We start from the raw sequence: 6,000 nt of genomic DNA on the forward strand, positions 1-6,000 counted from the left end.
CCAGTGTCACTAATGAAAGAGTTTTCTAAGTACTAAGTAATGAAAAAAATGCAAAATAAATTGTAAATTAACTTAATGGCGACTAATAACATTTCTTTGTTTAAAAATAACATTTAAAATAATTTAATAAATTTAATAACATAATAAAATAACATTTCTTCTAGTGATACATAGTGTTGTAAAAAAAAAGCCGCTTTAATTCTTCAATAAATATATTTTATATGACACAAAAATGACGATATGGCTATTCAAATACCCAAATTCCGTCTATGTGAAACGTTATCCTACCTCCATTAGATCATCAAAAAAATGTTTTTTTCTAAATGTGTTGACTGTTGACACATTTGTTTTTCCTATTTTTGGATTTTTAAAAAATATGTAATAATTTTTTCTGAGGCGCTCGCATATTTGTTCAATACTTCTAACGTATCATATTTTTAAAATTTTTATAATTGTATCTATATTTTCATGTATTTTACAGTTCACAAAACTCTAATTGATTATTATTTACACATTTGGAGTGAAATAGTTTTTCCATGACCAACTATTATCAAACAAAATATGTATTTCACTTTTTAAATATAGTTATAAAAAATATTCAGTTACAAATATATATTTTTTAGATCAGAAAAAAATAAGCTTTTCAAAATTGCCGTAGCCGTCTATGATTTCCATTAAAAAAAATACAAGTTTATCTTATTACGGCTAAACTAATGACTGAAAAAAATTGTTAACTACATTATTAAAGTCCTCGTTAAAAAGAGCCTTATAATGTCTGTATTTCAAATCCGTATCTTCTATAATAACAAAGATATAAATTTTTTTGCATTTCGCCAAAACGTCAACTTTGGRCTGTAAGTCGAAAACAAAAGACGATAGCGCCGATGCGGTTTTAACCAATATTATTTTCTCAAAAAATGAGCCCCAGAATGTATCACTTGTTTTTGGTTAAACATCTTAGATTCGGAGATTCCCTATTCGGACATCCAAAATGCAGCACCCTGTACACCGTGAGTCAACTCACGGTGTACATCTCACATGAGTCAACTCACGGTGTACATCTTACAGTATTCGAAGTCTACCTAGCAATTTTTATTAGAGTGTTTTATACAGTGACGGCTCGTAAGCCATTTTTTACAGTTACTTAAATTGTCTCCAAAAATAAATCTTTTCTTAAATTCTATAGCCTACCTAATAAAAGCCACCTTAATCTCTAAACCGACTCATCAATGTCTAAATATATTGAAAGCTTGTCATCTATACTGAGCATCTCTATAGGCCTTATTAAGCATCTTCAAAGACAGAATTAGGTTAATGACTAAGTAGGTCGAAAATTTAGCTCGTCTATCCTTAGCCGTAATCAATAATCTTAAAAAATGATGTAATACTCTCATTTTTGAAAAATAATCACATTGTCTAAATGAGTTTTCAATTCGTTTTTACTGAAATGATGTTTTTGCAGCTAACAAGCCACCACTTTATGTAAAACGTTACGACCTGTTTTCTCCAAAATGCTAAAAGTTTTATTTTGATGTTATCAAAGGAAGTAGGTTTCCATGACAGTTACGATTTTCAATTGGCACCCTTTCGAGGGAGAGACGCAGAGAGGCAGGACAAAAGTGGGGTAAAATCTAGTAAAAAATGCAAATTAGAAAAATTCTGCTTGTGTTTGACTATTTATAACTGAACAAAATAATATCGACGAAACAAAGCTATTAACAAACGGTTTTTTTTTTATTTAATTTGACACCCATTTTTGGAGCCGCTTAAAAACCGTGTCGAACTAATCTCATCATTAAAATATTACACTAAAACTTTGCATTTTATTTTATTAATTATGTATGTACCCACAATGTAGGCGGCCAAATGATTAAACTATTAAATCATGCTTATTTTATTAAAAGCTGACATTTCCTCGAGTAMATATTTCTTCAATATGCAAATTTTATAGATTTTCAAAAAAATCGTTAATTTTATTATCTCATCATCTCTAGTTTCTAGACTCGAGAAAAATGAAAAAATGTAAAACACTTTTGATGTTCACGATTACGTCAATTAAAATCAAATTTACAACATAGAATAAAGAGTATATATCTGTAATAAAAGTTTTATGAACTAGTATGCGTAGGTGTACAATAGTTTTATGTTCGCCATTGAAATTATTTACAATTATTGCAAATATTTACAATTTTACTACAAACACTGACTGATTTAATGGATGCTCCAATTATTTTATATTTGATTGTAACAAAAACAATAACACAATTTTCGTGACGACACACGACTTTAAAAATAGACTAATAAGAAGATAATTGAATTTCTAAATATTCCCATAGTAAATTATGCAACATGAACATATCCTCTACTACACAATTCTGTATAATTTCTATTCCGACCACACTCTATTATAATTAACAAAACAAGTCACAAATAATTAATTGATGCATGGTAGATGTACACAACGATAACATTTTCTTCGTTTTTGAATCATAATTCTGTGAAGCAACTGTTGCAAAATATGTGGTCAAAATCGAAATGGATTGCAATTTTTTAATTGCATAAAGAGAAAAGACTTTTTTTAACATTGAAAGACTTGATTAATTTATTAGCCAATAGCTCATCGTTTGTCACAAAACCAGCATTAACATGAAAAATAAATAATTTCCACATTTTCTTGTATTAAAACGTAATCAAATTACAGGCCCCCAAATCACTCATAGAGCCCCTGAAAAACCCATCTCAGCCAACTCGTTTTCTGTATGTCCTTTCTGTTTCTCTGACCTTGAAATGTTGCCAAGCTCGGCGCGCAAAAAAAGTTGGCTGCATGCATAACCAGCCGCTCCGCGACCCTCATTACGTCCCCGCAGGAATCCTGCGAGTTGAAAAAGGACGAAACGTCTCGCTCCGATTTTTATCCGAAGCCTTTGTGCACTTCGTGACGCGAACGGTAATTTTTTTCTGAAAAATCGCCTGGTTTTGCAGAGATTTGTGCAGAAAACGCGTGCGACGTTGCCACATTGGCCGACAACATTCCTGCCTTACTGCAACTAATTCCTGAAGCGCGGCTACTAGATTCATTATTGGCCAACGCGAAACAAAATAAAATCCCCTAAGGTTTTTTTTTGCATCGACGGAAATTCCATTGGCACCACTGTGTCAAATTTCAACCGTAATAAAGTCGGGGATAATTACGGCATCTTGAATGCGTTGTCGTGACAACGATGAACTTGAAACACCATCAATTACCATTTTTTATCGGCGATTTACTTAAATGTGGCGGCTTGCTGGGATGGAGGAGCAGGCGGCTTTGATTACGCTGCAATTCGCTTGCAGGATTTTCAAGGTCGAAGTGGCTGCTGGATTCTGAAGGATTTTAAATTTCGACGCATAAACGACTGAATTTTGATAAACATTATGTGGAACGGTTAATACATTTTCAGGTATGAGATTTAGATGTCTGAGTCTGCTGAAAATGCATAAAGTTCGCTGGATATGGTCGTGTTATGACTGTTTCAAATCTCGTCGAGACTTAATTCGAGGACTTTTAAAACAAGTCACAAAGATGTGCATTTAAACAAGTTTATTAATAATTAAGCTTACTTTTATAACTTCTTATAAGCTCAGTGAGCCATCAACATACATATTTATTGAATTGCTTTGTACACCGAGTTTGAGTTTCAGGTTTTATTTAATGAAAGTGTTACCTTTTCATGGCTAAAGTCAAGTTCTAATTTTAGGAGAGAAGAATGAAAATAAATCTGGTGGACAATAAACATAAAGAAATAAAAAGCTGTATAATCGTATGAGGTAATTACAGTCGTAATTTCTACTCAGATGGTGTCATAAAATTTAAAAAAAGTTTATTTCCTTTCTGAATAAAAACTTTACTAAGTATTGATGTTTCCATAACATGCATTATTTTTGAAAATTACAAGATATAGCATTAAGCAAATAATAAGATTGTATGAGAATGAATAAACTCGATCGACAAAACTAGTTTCAAACTTAAAGTTTGAAATAACGACGAATGTTTTCAAAGTAGATGTATGTAATGTAAAAATAGCGTTTTCAAAGACGTTCAACAAACGTCATAATTGCAGACTTTTATAAAAATATTTGAAGAGTTTGAGTTTCTTATCAAAAGTAATTTGAGACTAGAAAATATACGCCAGTTACTTGCTTAGCTAGAAAATTCTCATTTTTGATATGATTTAATTTTTCTTATCACATACTGAAACGCTAATCAAAATTAAACTCTTCTTTGCAATCCAGATCACACAAAAAGCTTTAAAATAGGTACTTAAAGAAACTTTTGAGAAACTTGAAAACRACCACTGCATGGCTTTTGGGCATTTTCGGTATATTTTGTAAGTTATTGCCAACACAATTTTTGTCTCTCTAATAACTTAATAAAGAACATTTAAAAATATAATTAATACATTAAAAAAACTTTGTGTCCAGTAAATCGTTGTTTTTACTTTTTCCGACTTTATTAGTAGTTTATTGATTAAATTATTCCGCAAACACTTTACAGCGAAAAATTCAAAAATATGTAGAATGATTTTGAAAGAGATTGTATGATGTAATAATTTTGTTCAAAGTTTAAAACCAATTCACGTGCTTGAAATCGTCTAACACTTAATTAGAAACTAAGAAATGAATAAAACGTACTAAAAACGACAGAATTATTTTCGTTTTACTTTGAACGCACCTGATTTAACGACTTTGCCAGAATTTCCAGGTCTGATCATTCTTATGAAATTGGTTTTAATTTGTAAAAATGTCAAGCGACAGCATGAGAACTTTTCTGAAACCCTATAATGTTATTAGGCGAGTAACCTTATTTAAACTTTTGAAAAAAAGCAGTAAATCACTTACCTGCTGTGCATAAATTATAGACCAAATTTCAAGCAGTTGTTTACCTTTAGCCAAAATTTTAATTTTATAAATTACTGCAAGTCGCGACTGAAAATTAATACCCAAACTCTAAAACAACAAATATTTCGAGGCATCTCAGAAGCAGTTTCGAGTGTCCTTGTATGATTTAATAAAATTTACATTTACAGAAATAGAATTGATCTTGTCTGGAACGCACACTTGGTGGTAATTACTTTTGCTCTTTGTTTGTTGTAGTCGAAGAAACTAGCTAGCTGTCATCCCCAAAAAGGCAACATAAAAATAAACCTGCTATAAGAACAATGGCAAAAGACATAAAAAATCAATTTCTTGTAATTCGGCAAGTGACATTTACCTGAAATATTGTGATAGCCGCACATCGTAAACTATTGTAACATAAAGTAGTAAAAATAGCGACGTGACTATTTAAGGAAAACAAATTAGCATTTGTCGTGTTAGAAAAATCAGGTTTTTCACCTGGAAACTTTCATTGTTTGCTTTATTAAAGCTGTGACACCCGAGTCGCGAATAAAAGCAATTGAAAAGAAACCCCGAAGTTGGTTTCTGTATCTTTGGAAATAATGCAAACCTTTATTTATTAAATTGGTAGAATTTCGTATTAAAAAACATCGCTTTGAGTTTATTTTTGCGTAAAAACAGCCACTTTGCGTTCACTTTTACCCTCTTTACTTTCATTTCTATAATGGAATCTTTTTGGTCGATAAAACATAAAATTGCCTCCGGAGTGACTACATTGTTGCCAGTTGCTCGTTTAGGTGCTATTTATTCGATCACCTCCTAATTTGCAAATAACAGTTTATAATTGACGCTCCAGACAAGGCTCTATTTTCGTACACAAACACCTGCGTAACAAATATGAACAAAAAATAAGTATTTCAAACGACGTAATTGGTAAATTATTGCTTTAAGGAATTGTACGCTGTGGTAAAGGTGAGTGCGATGCCATTTTAACAATTACAATAAATCACTGCAAAACTTGTGTAGCCACCAAATTGACACCGAGTGGTGAGAAAATGAGATTTTTCTGGGTCACTTGATGGTGCGAGAATTTATGTGTTTAAAAAAATGTTTGATTACCTACGA

This window comes from Tribolium madens, unplaced genomic scaffold (genome assembly GCF_015345945.1).
Source record: "Tribolium madens isolate multiple individuals breed KSU strain unplaced genomic scaffold, Tmad_KSU_1.1 Scaffold_19;HRSCAF=116;Tcas5.2_LG9, whole genome shotgun sequence".
NCBI classification, from domain to species: Eukaryota; Metazoa; Arthropoda; class Insecta; order Coleoptera; family Tenebrionidae; genus Tribolium; species Tribolium madens.